Raw genomic sequence first — 17,484 nt, 5'->3', positions numbered from 1 at the left:
GGCTAACTAATCAACAAAGCATATGTAAAAAAAAATCTGGAAACCTAAACCCAATGCAAACCTTAAAACTTTATTTATTTATTAACAAATATTATGCCTTTTTCAATCGCGAAGAGAGTTTGTGGAGCTGTGGAAATATTCTCTATTCTGCTGTCTGTTCTTATTCTTCTGTATCTCACAACAAACATGTATCTTCAATTTGAACAATGCACCGCAAAGCAGCAAAATAAATGCTTCTTTCAACAAGAAGTCAAATGAGATCAGCATCAAATTTCCAGTAGCGAATTACATTTTGGGGTGGCACCCGGGGTGGCCAATCAGATGTCAAGGGTGTCCAGTGCCACCCGGACACCCCTCTGGCTCGCTACTGGCTGTAACTATGCACCAAGGCTGAATTTCGGGAAAGGTACTACAGATACAGTATTAGGGAACCACTAAGGCCTATATAAAAGCATCCAAAAACAGCATTTCATGTGACCTTTAAATTCTATAACAAAGACAGTATAATGTGAGACTTCTGTCTCCCCTTCGTTCGGTTGCAATTTCAAGACAAAATCTTTCACTCTTTGATTGGCGATCCAAAGAGTCATGCATCGGGTGATACAAAACAGGTGTTGGACCGAATTCTCACTCCCCCGCAGAATCCCACTCCCCTACGAGTGAACGCGCACTGCCTTCTTAGCGTAGGCTATTGCTAGTTGTAGTTTGACGAACCAAAGCGATTTTTACAAGCCCAAATTCCCTCGTCTTAGCGTTTGAGGAAACTGTCAGTAGGATATTTAATTCATGTTTCATCAAAATATAAGTTTTTGTTGTGCTGCACTTGAGAGCCGATACGATTTGTATGTCATTCTACGCGTAAAATCCGAATGATCCACTCCCGAAAATAGACGTAATTTGGAGCTGCACTTGAAAACCATATTGATGTCGATGTTGTGCTACACTGTCCTATTATCGGAATGAGGGTAATATGCAAGGGCGTAGGTTTGGTCTCAGACTTGGTGGGGACATCCACCCATCCGCGCAAATCGAGATGCCATTCTGTATACTATCCCTAAAGAGCTAGTATAGCTGTATAATCTAAAAATGCACTCTCCAAAAAAAGAGGCTGTGATGATGAGACTGTAATGCTGAATAACAACATGTTTTATTATCATAAACCTCACTTGAAGCCCTGATGCTGTTTCCTCATCCTGCTCTACATCTGGAGTGTTTTCATGCTGTCTTTCCTGCATACAAAATGCTTAATTCATTTTGTAGCCTATCCTATGGCTGGCAAGTTTAACCCTCCTACCATATTGTATACAGTTATTTGGACATTAATAATCAAATAATGATTCATTATATTTGAATAACCAATAGTGTTAACTTATTCACATTGCCAACTGTTTTTTCCAGCACCTGTCTAGCAATGCAGTGACAGTCCATCAACTGTGAATTTGTCCTAGGCTAGACTCCTAACCTTGGTTGAAAGATTAGCTACAGAAGCTAGGTTTAGCTGTAACAATATCCTGGGTAACATATAATATCACCAGTTAATACTTTTCCACAGTAGAATTTGCATTTGAAAGCCTGGTCACTACCACTGCTAGTGAGGCTAGTTATTTAGCCTGACTTACACTGCTTTTTCAAAAAGCTTCGTATGTCCCCTTTCTTCTTCTTGGGTGGAGGCATATCTAATCTACAAAGCACAAAAAGGGGCAAACATGTAGGCCTACATGCTGAAGGGAATATTAAACTGTGTTACTCTGGCCTTTTATGTATGTATTGTTGGCAGACAGCCCTGGTAAGTTAGCTGTACCGTTGTCGCCGACACACCCACTAACTTGTCTGCGACTGCCAGTGCAAGCAAGCAAAGTAGCATATGCTTCTTTCCGTGCGTGTCGCGTGTCAGGTAACCCTCCCCTTCGGGTTTTCAGCCAATCAAATTATGGCGTTTCTTGTACTGTCGCGTCCTGGCCATCGGAATCGATCCAAATAGCAACACAATTCGTTAAAATATTGGTGGGGAAATTTTGTCATTTTCAAATGTTGGTGGGGACAAGTACCTAGCGTCCCCCCCTAAATCTACGCCCATTGTAATATGTTAATTATGTGCGACTGCTGTTATGTCACTGTCTGGTTAAAGCGAGCACTCTTCTTTGTATTCATTTGTACATATCACTTTTAGTAGAACTATTCACTTCTGATTCTTGATTACGTTGTACTTGCTGTTATAGGCTACTTACTAAATGCACTATATGCCAATTGTAATATAATAAACTACTTGCCACACAACTGTTTTGTGTTTTCAATCACATTTTATAGATCCTGCTTCCCACAGCCTTGTAAGTATCTTCTAACTTGCAATGTACAGTGCTTGGTTCTAGTACCTGATAAGCCAAGCCTGGACCTTCCCTTTGTGAATGGCTAGTGGAAAACATCTAATAAATGATGACATTTTGATTGGTGATTTGATTTACAAACAAAAAAAACTATAAGGATATACTTAACAAAGGGAGATAAAGAGAACTCATACACAGTAGCCTAATGCAATGCATACAAGGTGAAAATAATGGGGCATTAAGTTGTATTAACATCTTGAAAAACATCTGATTGCTGTTCTGCTACAAGTGTTTGTCATTTCACTAACGGAGTTACAAAATTAAGCAGAGTTGTGGGTTTTATAAGAAGCCTTTTATCAATCTGCTGATTGGAGAGAATGTTTAAATAACACAACTTAAAAGGAAGTCTCTGAGGATAGGATGGTATTGATAGTGATTAGAGAAAACAAATATTACAAGATATACAGTCAAATAGGGTTTGTCAGGAATCAGACAGCAATCCTTTTAACAGAATCTCACCAGATCATCCAGGGTCCTACTCTCTTGTGCACTCATCAACTCAGCCCACAGGTTTGAAATAGGGTTAAATGAATTTTGCCTTTGTGTGACCTTATCTATATAGGCTACAATATTTTACTGCTGGTAAATTCCTAAATATTGTTGTGTATTTTACACATCTTTCACTTATATTTGTCAATGTGTTGCCAGTAATTCTGGAGTTGGCTGTCTGAACACGTGATAAGGACATGGCTATTGTGATCAGCATAAGCACAAAGGAAATGTATTTTCTTCCACCCTCTATATCCCTGAAATGTTCAAATAGAACTGTGTTCATCTATGTTTAATACAACTTAATGCCCCATTATTTTCACCTTGTATGCATTGCAGTAGGCTACTGTGTATGAGTTCTCTTTATCTCACACGCTACCTCACCAATTTAACAATCCTAAAAACCAACTGCTACTTGAATGCACTTCTACACAGCCATCATTGAGTCCATCCTCACCTCTTCTATCAGCATCTGGTATGCTGCTGCCACTGCCAAATACAAGAGCAGACTGCAGCGTATAATCTGCACTGCTGAGATGGTGATCGGCTGCAATTTGCCTATCATCGAGGACCTGCACACCTCAAGGACCTTGTACACCTGATATTTTATTTTATATATAATTAGTTTAGTTCTTAGGAATATTTAAACTTTTGTACCTTTACTTAATCTAAGATTTGTATATGTTTGGTGTTTGCACCTCCCTGTCACAGTAAATTCTGTGTTTGTGTTTGTATAACATACATGGCAAATAAACTAAATTCTGATTCTGAGTAGGCTTTTGGCAACACTGTTCATCATACCTACCAAAATCCTACCCCCCCAAGATCTTGGGGCTATAAGGTCTGACACACCCCAACATTATTTGGTGGCTCCTCATGCCCTGTAGAGTGTGCCGTAAAAAGCTTTTAATACTAGTTGCATAAATGTAAGAGTTAGGAGGGGAGTAGGATTTTGGCAACACTGTTTTGCATACCTGCCGAAATCCTCCCCCCCCCCCCTCATATTTTGGGATTATAAAATTTGACACACCCCAACTATACGGGGATGAGGACAATCTGGATGGCGACACTAACTGGGTGATAGCTTGTCAACTGGTATTGAATACAAAACTTTTTTCACTACTAGAAACATTTATAATGAAGCATTGGTATTTCTTTTTATAAGTGGTCATGTTATTATAGGTTACAGTTTTTGCCATTCCTAATGTTTGATCATTCATTATCATTTCACAAATTAATCTTAATGTTTATCCAAAATCTTGGCTGAACATTAAGGTTGGCTGTGACTCCATCTGTGTTGTGCTAAAATCCAACTGAGAGGAATATGTCTGTGCTGCCTGCCGTAAACATCCCTGACCTGTTTTCATGATCAAGCCTCAATCTTGTTAAAACTCTTCTTTAAATTATCAATTTCTTTCTTTTTTTCTACCTTTTGTTAAATATATCATTATAGTTTTTTTCTTTAAAATAAATGTGATGGAACCAATCAAAATGTCATCATTTATTAGATGTTTTTCACTCGCCATTCACAAAAGGAAGGTCCAGACTTGGCTTATCAGGTACTAAAACAAAGCACTGTACATTGCAAGTTAGAAGACACAAACTATAGGCTGTGGGAAACAGGATCTATAAAATGGATATGATTGTAAACACAACAGTTGTGTGGCAAGTAGTTTACTGAGAGGGAAATAGAAGTTGCATTCTGGTAGGAGAGACCTGTGAGCAAGGGCCCTTTTATAGAGCCTACATTTGTAAAATAATGTAGATACTCATTTACCAGACGATTATATGCCAATTAATTGGCATATTGTGCATTTAGTACATATAACAGCAAGTACAACGTAATCAAGAATCAGAAGTGAATAGTTCTACTAAAAGTGATTCGTACAAATGAATACAAAGGATGCTCAGTTTTACTAGACAGTGACTGAACAGCAACTACAAATAATTCACATATTCCGATAACATTGTTTTCAAGTGCCGAAGTACGTCTATTGTCTTGAGACAATCGTTCGGATTTTACGAGTAGCACGACATACAAATCGTATAGGCTCTCATGTGCAGCACAACATAACTTATATTTTGATGAAACATGAATTAAATAGCCTACTGACAGTTTACACAAAGCATAAGACGAGGGAACCTACGCTTGTAAAAATCGCCTCGGTTCGTCAAACTGCAACAAGCAATCCGCTAGGAAGGCAGTGCGCGTTCACGCGTAGGGGAGTGGGATTCTGCGGGGGAGTGAAAATTCGGTCCAACACCTGCAAAGGCTGGAACAACTGAGCTGTCCCCGAGCCTCTGAAGTTGAAGTCAGTTTCCCCAGGTGAAGTTTAAACTCACGTTTAACTTAAATTTACATTGGTAATGAATATAATGTATGCGTACAGTGACCTATGCACGTTGTAAAGCTCTCTCTTGGAAGTCGCTTTGGATAAAAGCGTCTGCTAAATGAATAGGCTACATGTAAATGTACGCTAAAGACGATTCTGCACCAGCGAAAACAGCGAGTCTTTTACGTTAGCCATAAGTCAAATCGCTTCATTTGCAAGAGCACTCTGTCCTTTGATTAGTTTTGATTTTAGTAAAGACAAGAACAGCTTAATATATAAACTGTTGTTTGTATAACGTTTACTGACGGTCGCTGTTTTGCCGACCTTACGTTACAATACAAAATAATACAGTGCCAGTTGGGAGATCGATCATTTATATGATCAAGCAACCCTATAAAATCCACTTACTCGAACATGCTTGTGAAATGTTCGCTGCAGAGCATAACAACTGTCGCCTTAAGCTTTCCGCCAAAAAATGGGTGATAATGGATCCTTTGTGGACTGTATTGATACGTTTTTAATTGGGCTATAACAAGTAGGACTACTTGAGTATTGTCTGCTGCACAGATAGCACACATATGTCTTGAATAAGTCGGCTTAAGATCGAAACGTCGTATATGCATCGACAAATGATCGTATTTCTTCTCATATCTGTGCTCCATCCATCTCAAACGTCGCAGATACGTCGGCTCATCGTCGGCTCATCATCACCAGGGCCGGTGTTGTATCACCCGATGCATGACTCTCTGGATTGGCACCCCCTCGCGGGAGCGCGCGCGATTCAAAGAGTGAAAGATTTCGTCTTGATATTGCATCCAAAAGAAGGGGAGACAGAAGTCTCACATTATACCGTCTTTGTTGTTGAATTCAAGAGAAGGATGTCTGTTATCTGTGTAAATATCAGATGCTATTTTCAACACAAAATCCTTAAAATTCGTCATTCAAACGGTATACGCGAACCAACATTCTTGCTCCACGACATCGCATTCTGAGGAAATATACCCCAGTATGATCATGATTATTGCTACACAAAATGTATTTTGTGTTGCAGGTTCAAAGTATTTCACATGGCATAGCTCTTCATACTAATGTATAGGTTCAAAGGCATGCGATTTTAATGCAGTTAGCCTGTGCGTAGGCTGGGTTACTCAGACAGGTCGAAAACAACAGCCTTCTGATGCAGAATCAGCTGTCCTGAAAAGGGACCAAAGGTTCACATGCCTAACCTACAAAAGACAAGTACTAAAAACAATGTATCAACCATGTATCAACATCAAAAGAACCATCGAATCCTTTTTTAAGATAGGAAATATTATTCTTATTGTTTAAATAAATGAAAAAATAAAACATAATAATCCCTCACCTACCATGGACTATTCTGTTTTCAGACTTGTCCACCCTATACATACACATGTATTGGTATTCAATTTATGCTATTAAATGTACATAATGCTGGCGTAGAAGGATAGAAACGTATGCAAGGGAGAGCATTTCATGGCAGGTTTCCCATTAGATGTAAGTGCAATGAACCCCCTGTTAACCCTGACCAGGACAGTGTGACATGCCTGAAACTTACTGTGGTTACTCATACTAGTGCCCTCAGTGTACAGTAAGAATCATTTGATGCTGGGATATACAGAACAGACAATAGAGGGGGGGGTGCATCTCACGACAGGCTTGTTTCATTCCTTCTTGTCACGAAATGCACCCCCCGCTAACCCTGACTAGGAAAGTGTCACATGCCTGAAACTTACTGTGCTTACTCATACTAGTGCCCTCAGTGTACAGTAAGAATCATTTGATGCTGGGATATACAGAACTGCCTTGACATAAAGAAATACTTTGTAAAGATGTACCTCAATAAACATTAGTAACAAAGAAAATAACACAAAAGGAGTCACGTATTTATCATACACTAGATTGTATTGGTTATGCATACAACTACAACAGGACAGTGGTTGTCCTGTCAGCTCATTTGTACTGTTTCCCAAAATCAAAATACCTACCAGCAGGTAATATGGGACTGCAACTGCATTGCAAATAATAAAAGGTTTATATTATTTAATTGTATTCAATATCTTTAATTTTATAGTGTCTGTTATTCACAGAGTGTGTGCAGTGCACAATATGGGGCTAGTATGAGTAACCACAGCAAGTTTCAGGCATGTAACACTTTCCTAGTCAGGGTTAGCAGGGGGTGCATTAAGCCTGTCGTGAGATGCACCCCCCCTCTATTGTCTGTTCTGTATATCCCAGCATCAATTGATTCTTACTGTACACTGAGGGCACTAGTATGAGTAAGCACAGTAAGTTTCAGGCATGTGACACTTTCCTAGTCAGGGTTAGCGGGGGGTGCATTTCGTGACAAGAAGGAATGAAACAAGCCTGTCGTGAGATGCACCCCCCCCTCTATTGTCTGTTCTGTATATCCCAGCATCAAATGATTCTTACTGTACACTGAGGGCACTAGTATGAGTAACCACAGTAAGTTTCAGGCATGTCACACTGTCCTGGTCAGGGTTAACAGGGGGTTCATTGCACTTACATCTAATGGGAAACCTGCCATGAAATGCTCTCCCCTTGCATACGTTTCTATCCTTCTACGCCAGCATTATGTACATTTAATAGCATAAATTGAATACCAATACATGTGTATGTATAGGGTGGACAGGTCTGAAAACAGAATAGTCCATGGTAGGTGAGGGATTATTATGTTTTATTTTTTCATTTATTTCATTTATTTAAACAATAAGAATAATATTTCCTATCTTAAAAAAGGATTCGATGGTTCTTTTGATGTTGATACATGGTTGATACATTGTTTTTAGTACTTGTCTTTTGTAGGCTAGGCATGTGAACCTTTGGTCCCTTTTCAGGACAGCTGATTCTGCATCAGAAGGCTGTTGTTTTCGACCTGTCTGAGTAACCCAGCCTACGCACAGGCTAACTGCATTAAAATCGCATGCCTTTGAACCTATACATTAGTATGAAGAGCTATGCCATGTGAAATACTTTGAACCTGCAACACAAAATACATTTTGTGTAGCAATAATCATGATCATACTGGGGTATATTTCCTCAGAATGCGATGTTGTGGAGCAAGAATGTTGGTTCGCGTATACCGTTTGAATGACGAATTTTAAGGATTTTGTGTTGAAAATAGCATCTGATATTTACACAGATAACAGACATCCTTCTCTTGAATTCAACAACAAAGACGGTATAATGTGAGACTTCTGTCTCCCCTTCTTTTGGATGCAATATCAAGACGAAATCTTTCACTCTTTGAATCGCGCGCGCTCCCGCGAGGGGGTGCCAATCCAGAGAGTCATGCATCGGGTGATACAACACCGGATTAATGTATGGGCAACCGGGTCAGTTGCCCAGGGGGCCCACGACGAAATGTCGGGTAACGTGCACTAAAATAAATTACAATGAGCAAGTGAACTGTCCAGTGTTTACATACTCACTGTTTAAGCGCGACAAATTAACCAATTAAATCGTGTGAATATTTTCTAACAGAAGACATAGTTACCCTTTACGATTGGTACAATGGTAAGGGAGGGTGGGTTTAATGTAAAGGCTGAAAAAAATTAGAAAACAACGTAGCCTAGCTAGACAGGCAGCGCGGAAAAGAATGGAGAGGCGGTTAGAACCGAAACTGTACTGTCCTGTAGCTAGTGGTCCAGGACAGTGTAGCTAGTGGTCCAGGTCAGTAGCTAGTGATCCAGGACAGCGCCTCTGCTGGCACAGGACAGTGGTACGTGACAGCGCCTCCACTGGTACATGACAGTTACTGTTCTGTTGATAGTGGTACGCAACTGTCTCGTAACAGTTGCATTGGTTGTCTTGCAGCATTTTTGGTGACTGTCGCATAACATTTTAGAATGGGAGAACAGGCTATAAACTTTTATTTTCAAAATATAAGTTAAACTGTCTACCACTGGAGGCGCTGGGCTGGACCACTAGCTACACTGTCCTGGACCACTAGCTACAGGACAGTACAGTTTCGGTTCTAACCGCTACTCAAAGAATGGATCGACGCACTCCTAGCGCTAGCGGGTAAGTTAAGCGAAAGCAAAAAAAGGAGAAAGAAGCGAGAGGAGCAGCTTTTTTACAAAGTAGGATGCTTTCGATCGACAGCTTTAAAAAAAAAAAAAAAAAAAGGTTGATCATCAGAGGAGGCACCTGTTGCTAGTGCTATCTGGTAATGTGAGCAATGAGACTGACTTTTCTTGACTCTACTGTGACAATAGAACGCGTTATTTAGGGTAATCACTGTCAAATTATCCTGGAACGCAGGTGAATCGAACGTTCAGAAAACATTATTATCCTGAATGTAGCTGAGAACGCCGTCTGAAAATATGGCACCAGAACTTTCAGGTCCACGTCCTTTTCTTAGTTCAATAACTAGCGACTTCTAGCAATAAATGAAAAACAAGTATGCCAGTTGGCACGTAGACACTTAAACCGTAATGCTATCAAATGTTGGTTGCAATAAACATTGAGAAAGTGTATGAAAATACTGTTAATAGTTTTTGCCAATTTGGCTACCTTTCATAGAAGGTCGGCACCATTAGGACACATATCTTAAACTGAAGTGTAAGTTGTTTTCTTCAAAATAAGGTATGTTTAGTCAATGTTAAAACATACATTTTGAGGAAAATCAAGTTGAAGTCATGTAGATGAAAATCCCATAGGAAAACATTGGAATCTGAACGTTCTATTGAGAAAAAAGTAGTTTTTTCCCCTTGTAACTTTTCAGCATGTCGGCACCACATGGACACTTCCTGAAAAGCTACATTAGGTCAGAGCCATATAAAAAGAGTAAATATAAGTAAATAAAGCAAGTAAATGTATCTTCCACTTGCCCTACAAAAAAATCCACTTGAGGGATCTTTATTTATTATTACGCCTATGCTATTATTCCCGCTGCTGGGATGTATAATTTAATTACATTTATAGTTTGTATGCTGTTCATTTTTCATTGGCTGCTGTAGCCTACTGAACAATCAATATTATTTTGCAACGGACATAGTTTTACATATATAACTAGCTGTGGTAGTGGGAGGGGCCCAAGATGCCTTTGTGCCCAGGGGCCCAGAATTTGTTAATCCGGCCCTGATCATCACTGACTGTTTCAGGAAGAACGTTCAATTAGGCTCATTCTGTGTTGTATTGCAAGCATATCTATAGCCAGAGACTCGCCAGTCAGAGGTGTTCACTTTTTAAACCGTCATTTTTCTTCCCAAAGAAGGAGCAGTCGTTGTTAGGTAAGTAAATGAAAGTAGAAAAATATCAAACGTTTTGCTATAAGTAGCCTATGCCAACAACAATGTGTGAAGCTATGGAACACAGAGTTAGTCAAAATTAAATAAATAAATAGGTAAATAAATAGATAAATACATATGAAATAAATATGGCTATGAAAAAAATTCTGAAATCAAAAAAAGATGGCAATAGATATAGCATTATATAATTATATAGCTGAATCCATTTACCGACATCTATAAATAAATACATTTCTTTATTTCAAAATTCAGTTTTTGTAAAGACAACATTTATATATTTCATGGGACTTTTATTTCCTAATGCCACATTTATTTATTTTTTGAAACTTTACATACCACTTTTATTTTCACATATATTTCCACACCACCTTTATTCCCACACCACATTTATTTTTGTGCTGTATTTATTTCCGATCTCATGTGCAAACTAGTGGGGCGTGGTTATCTTCAGACCAACGCAGCTCCACACAAGATCGAAGGCAGATAGGGACACCTACATTCGGTAGACTATGGAAGACAAGGCCGATTTATACTTCTGCGTTTTTACGCACACGCACACGGGGAATGCCCTCTCCGTCAAGAAACGCCCTCTCCGTGTCCTCTCAGAGCCCCTCGGAAAGCTCTGCATGCACCTCTTGATTTTCCTGACTATACGTCTGTCCGTCCGTCATTTTACGGATACCCCTTGGCTGTGATTGGTCCGTATTAAGAACCGCTTCTGTCAGGGGCGGGGGCGGGGGTTGCCGTGACCAACAAGAGAACAGAATCCTTTGACCGCCATTGTTGTAAGTTTTTACAATTCATATTTCAGCTAAACAGTACATGTAAATCAGCATCCGAAATAATTTTGCTTTCAGCACGCAGAGCCGTCGGAGTAGTATAAATTCAACCAATCCGTCCGACTCCGTGCGAGCGTCTGTCTAAAGTATAAATCGGCCTTAAGGCCGAAATATGCTTCTGCGTCTCCGTTTACGGATGGGCGGGCGCACGGATACGGACGGATAGACTGCGTTCATGGTTCTCCGTAGGCTGTGGGTGCTGAAAACAATTCACCGCCAGAAGAGTAGGTGGCACAACGTTTTTTTGTAAGACGTCGTCGAGTGTTTATTTACCTAGGTTACCAAGAAGTCGGAGCAAATTTACAAATTAGCCATTTAATCAATAAGATATGCACATATTCAACAACTACACTGCCCATTTCTCGTCACATTTTAATTCAGATGCTGATTTACATGTACTGTTTAGCTGAAATATGAATTGTAAAAACTTACAGCAATGGCAGATTCTGTTCGTCCTGTTTATCACGACAACCTCTAGCTCTCCGTAGCTCTCCGTAGCTCTCCGAAATTACGACGGATCGTTAAAAAATTCAGGAGGTGCACGTCAAGCTCTCCGAGGCTCTCCGAGGGCTGACGGAGAGCCCGTAGAGGGCGTTCCGCGGAGACGAGGGTGTTCCCATGTCTCTGTTTTTCGAAAAACGCAGAAGCATATATCGGCCGTTAGTCGTGTCAGAGAGCGCATGCTGGCCTTATACATCAAATGGATCAGCATGGCTTGTCAGGATGTATTATTTTGGCACACATTGTAGATTTTGTAGAGGTACTTCAGCGTATTTTCTGAAAGCTTACATCCTAAGGATGTGATCTGTGGAAAAGACTACAGGTTTGAACACACATTTGACCATTTCTGAACTGTCCATTCATGCTTTAGGGAGATGCACATTTTTGATGTAGCCTAAATAATTATTAGGCTTCTAAACCTATACCAATTGTGAATTTGATACGCTGATAACATGATTTACTTCTCAGAAATCTTCATATGAACAATCTACATTAAGCTTATGTCAATTATCAATATGAAATGGCTGGATGCATTTATGTAAACTTCTATATGGTCTCAATATCCACATGACTAGAAAACAAATTTCCCTTTGACCAATGGTTTCAAAACTTTGATATACTTTTTTTTTTACACCTTGCAGCAGGCTCCAGTGTCACCCAAGCGTCAACTGTCCATACCCCACTGGCTGCGAAGCAACGTGAAGCGCCACAATCGACCACAAATGGCGCAAAACTGTTCACACTTGACGCGCATTTCTCCGCAATGGTCACCAAGCCTTTCACCTTCTCTGAGCTTTCCTTTTTCAAATTGAAAGCTGACATAGGCTTTATTTAGGCATAGAAGGCTCCAACCAGAGGCGTTGTTAGACATAAAACTCTACTGGGACACAGGCCCCTATTCATATCCTTTTTTTTCTTTCAAGCTAGCTGCGCACAATGCACTATGAGGCTATAGAAATTCCCATTGCTTAACCCACTATACAACAGTTCAGGAATGCAAGTTTGATATCGGCTTTGGCAGCGACATCAATAGTTAATGCGAGTGCGCAAATTTTTTGCACCTAAATTTGAGCGCAAATAGTGTTTTTTGAGCTTAATGTAATAATGTTTTTGTTTTAATCAAAATAAGATGATCGGTAGGCCTCTCATTTAGAAATTATCTTTAGTTCTGTAATGTTTTCTTAGCCTACCTCAATTCTGACTTGTGTGCTGAGTCCGACACCTAGACTTCTGTGTGCGTGCGTGCGTGCTTTTTACTGGGGCACATGCCCGGGTAAAGCACATGCCCGGGGAAAAGCACATGCCCAGGCAAAGACGCCCATGGCTCAAACTCAAGAAAGCAATCGTCGGAACGGACAGAAGACCACACCAGAGGAATGAGGTGTTATCTGACTAAGAACAATTGCCGGTGCCGGTGTTTAGCCAATGCTTTTGGCTGCCTAAACAACATGTATGTTGAGGGACCATCAACAAATTACACATTTCAAAAGGTTTTTCACTTTTTTTCGCTTCCTGTTCACTAACATGAACTAGGAGCGTAAAAATAATGTCAAACTGTTGAAGACGTATGCATTCATGTCTTTGTTGTTAATTTTCATCTCAGGTTATTAAAAATGTATTTTGTATTCAAAATAAATCTTCAAACTGTGGGTCCTACACAATAACATGTCAAAAACTAATGCTTGCACCGTGTCGTTGCCCTGTGTTTGCTATGTAGCCTAACCTAAAGAATTTCGGCGCTCATGCCTTATTAGTTAGCTTAGCATACATAAATACTAGTGCTGTCAAACGATGAAAATATTTAATTGCAATTAATCGCATTAATGTCATAGTTAACTCACAATTAATCAACATTTTTATCTATTCTAAATGTCCATTGATTTCCTTTTGTCCCATTAATCAATTTTATATTTTCTTATCAACATGGAAAAGTGGATCAGATTGCTTAGTGCAAATATTTTTGTTGTTGTTTTTTTTTTAATAATATTGCAATCGCCTGGCTTTGACGAGGGGGTGGAGAATTTGCATCAGCTGTGTGCTTGGCCATCAAGTGGTATTTCAGACTGGATGTGCTGCGATGATAGCTCAGTTCACAACGACAAAACACACAGATCACTTTGGTCTTGTCGATGGAACCATTGGGCAAATGTTTAAAAGTAAATGTTCCATTCAGAATTTGGTTTGCATCCATTTCAGCGTCTCGCGCTCGCCATCCACTCAAAACGTAACGTTACCCTACTACTCTTTAGCCGGCTCGCAAGCCCAAACAAGTGTGTGCAGCATGCCTGTTGTTTTGTTTCTGGTCTAGCTAGATCCGGTGTGGTGTTGTAGTTTTACTAACGTCAGTAGTTGCTGCAACAGCATGTGAAAAAAACTATTGACGCCGTTAAAATGGGTTTGCGTTAACGCCGTTAATAACGCATTAAATTGACAGCACTAATAAATACAACTGTCTCCTTTACACTTTAAATGACACACATAGACCTAAACCAATATAATTGCAGTTTTGTAAGTGACAGCCAGTACACATTTCTAAAGTTGAAAGGTAGTACCTCTTCGAAGACAGGTGTTGTCAACATCTGCAACATAAAGTATTGGTAGCAACATTTTCAGGAATATTTACTTGACAGGATGAGTGACAAGGATAGATTGAGGGAAGAGGTTGGCTCAGTACAGAGCCATTATTCTGCCAGACACACAGCAAATAAATGATAGATTGACAAAGGCACGTTCATTTTCCAACTGGGCCTTTGCTCCATGAAAGAAGCGTCATCTAGCGACCATACTTGTCAGTAACAACATCTCTGTCTGAAGCGCTTCCAGTATGTAAAACCGGCTCGCCGTTTCTAGTGGTAATGAAACACGTGAGTGGCCTGTGAAAGCACTTTCAAATATGTACAGTATTCACTGAAGCTGTTTCAATAAATGGAAAGTCAGTTTATGTTAGTTTTATTTTTTTATAAATAGATGTCTGTGAAATTTGTAGGCCAAAGATATGGTCAGATTGATATTTCTTTCTTTTTTTATGTGTGATCAAGAAAAGCCAAAAGACATATTTTTCCTTTTATATATTAGTTGGAAGGTAATTTAGCATGTACTATTCTTTTGTATTCATGATGTAATCTCCTGGAGCATGCAAATGTTGTAACTATTTGAATAATTTGCAAGTGTGTATTGGGTAGATGGTTGTGTTGGAACAATGAGAGTTTAACAGGGTTGGTCGGGTTGGTCTGGGTATATTAGCGTCATTTTGCTTGTTTTTATTCATTATTTATTTCAGCATTTATACAATAAAATACAACAAAGCAAATGTCTACACAAATAACACAAAACTAAAACTTTTTGTGGTGCCTGGAGAAATACCAAAAGTTAGTGGAAAGAAAGAGGACATCTTTGTCAACTGCATGTCTTTCACTGCACAATCAGTGGTAGGGGGGGTTGCAATGTGCAACTTTTTAGAAGTTGCATGTTCCAGTGCCCTAAGAACCCCAAAAAAGACTGGTGGTGATCTGTTTTGAGTGTATGGTGATAAAGAAAGTCTTTTGTCCGTCTCTTCATAAACGGAGTGACTAAGTTCAGTTGGGTTCTGGATTTTACTAAGTATTATCAATCTGCAGATTGGGAGAGAAAACCACTCTTCTGACTAGGGCTGCAACTAACGATTATTTTAGTATTAGATTAATCTGTCGATTCTTTTTTCGATTATTCGATGAATCGGATAAAAAAAAATGTAAAAACAAAAAAGCATTAATTTCCAACCCTTTATTCAAAAACAGAACTGAGAGTGCAAATTCACAGTGCAATAAATCTTCAGAATGTGCACAAACAGGCACACAATTTTGAAAAAATTGCGTGGATTTAATGCTATTTTCAGAGATTAGCAATTTATTTGAGTTTTGTGTAAAACATTTTTGAAAATTGAAAGGTTGTGGAAGTAGGCCAGACTTTATTAGAATAATCTGGTGTATATTTAAGATTTTTTGACACCATTTTGAAAAAAGTTTAGATTTGCGAGGATTAAGCTATTTTCAAAGATAAGTGATTTTCTATGATTTTATTTGAAACTTAATTGAAAAAGTAGAGGCTGTGGAAAGATACCAGACATTGTTAAGATACTCTGGTGTCTGTTAGAGGTTTTATATTCATACAAATATTATAAAAGTCTAAAATAATTTAAATGGTGTGGGTAGTTTTCACCCGGTCCCTAACGCGACGCTGCAAAGTAGCGTCTTCAGAATGTGAGACGAATGTCGAATATGAAACTAACTTCACCTCGGTCATTTAACACACCTTTTCGACGTATTTAAAATAAACAAGTGAAATGCTGCACACCTTGGATGACTTAAGTCGTACTGATTTCTCCTCCATGTGTTTCAGATCAACGTTACTCAACAACGTCTCTCCGATGGTCTTTTCTCTACCTCGGCTCTGCTCCGCACTCAACTAAAGAAAAAAAAATAATACTTTAACATCTCCGCGACTTATAGAGTGGTGTAATAATCGCGCGAAACAACAAATCGATAATGAAATTCGTTGCCAACGCTTTTAATAATCAATTTTAATCGATTACATCGATTTGTTGTTGCAGCCCTACTTCTGACCGTAAATTACAACACAACACCAAGTTTAGGTCTCAACCATGTCTTTCACCGCTTTGAAGGCCGGAGGACCATCTTTTATAGGGCACAAGAATGTAAACATAGATAGTGACAGTCAGGCAGTAATGACGTTATAACAGTCTCAGAGAAAGAGGTTCAAAGCTCCCAACACATGACCCCTCTCAGACTAGAGTTCATAGTTGGAGCTCTCCTTGTAATCGTGACACGGGACGTTTAGCCAGTACTTTCTCCTGACCCCGAACATCTATTATCCTGACACATCTACTTATTAAGAGCAAGCTTACATGACAACATACTTACTAGTATCCAATGACTAGTTCTATTGATTACTGAATACTGTAAGCAACAGAAAATCCAAATTTCTTCCACAATGGCAGGATCCACTTTGTGTCTGCCTGTCCCTAACCTAGAGAAGAGTCGTCCAAATTTGCACTGCGCATGTGCGCATGTTGGGGAAATTAAGACTGGAATGTTTTATACTGAATAATACAGATGCTTAGCATTCTTTGTCAGCAGATAACAGAGCCCCCCCCAAACTACACTCTAGGCTTTCTTATCACCCTGGGAAGGGTGAGCATTTGTTAAGACAGAAGATGTTGGGGGTTTGTTTTAAGAAGATGCTGTGTGACAAGGACTTAGATAGGGTGCGAGGCCTGTTGACCATTTGCTGGACAATTACGTGAAAGAGTTTACGACCCCAGGACCGGAGATCCTGTTGTTGTGTTTCAATCAGGGTTGATGTCATAAACACGCACACACGTAAACACGCACGCACACATGTCTATGCGCACCAGGTCTATGCAAGGGAGCCAATGAAGATTAGCCATCGGACATTTGCATGCCTTTGTCTTAGCCAATGACTGTAAAGAGCGGGGCTGCTTAAATAGCTAGCACAGCATGCTAGCAGACAGACTTTGTAGCACATTGGCGTGTGATGTCTCCTTGTGGGTCGGCCGCAAGCAATAAAGCTTTCTTAAACATGTTCACCGACTGACTGCGCAATGCGTGATAGATTTATATTTCTGACA

At 39.6% G+C, this 17,484-nt stretch overlaps 1 protein-coding gene across 1 annotated transcript in view; it reads right to left on the bottom strand.

Annotated features, from left to right (window-relative positions):
* gpr179 (G protein-coupled receptor 179) overlaps nucleotides 1-17,484 on the bottom strand; it is a 62,232-nt gene that overhangs the window by 3,543 nt on the left and 41,205 nt on the right. The window lies entirely within an intron of this gene.

Source organism: Hypomesus nipponensis, chromosome 21 (genome assembly GCF_054491055.1).
Source record: "Hypomesus nipponensis isolate SF chromosome 21, ASM5449105v1, whole genome shotgun sequence".
Taxonomy (NCBI): domain Eukaryota; kingdom Metazoa; phylum Chordata; class Actinopteri; order Osmeriformes; family Osmeridae; genus Hypomesus; species Hypomesus nipponensis.
This window is presented reverse-complemented; position numbering and strand designations above follow the sequence as displayed.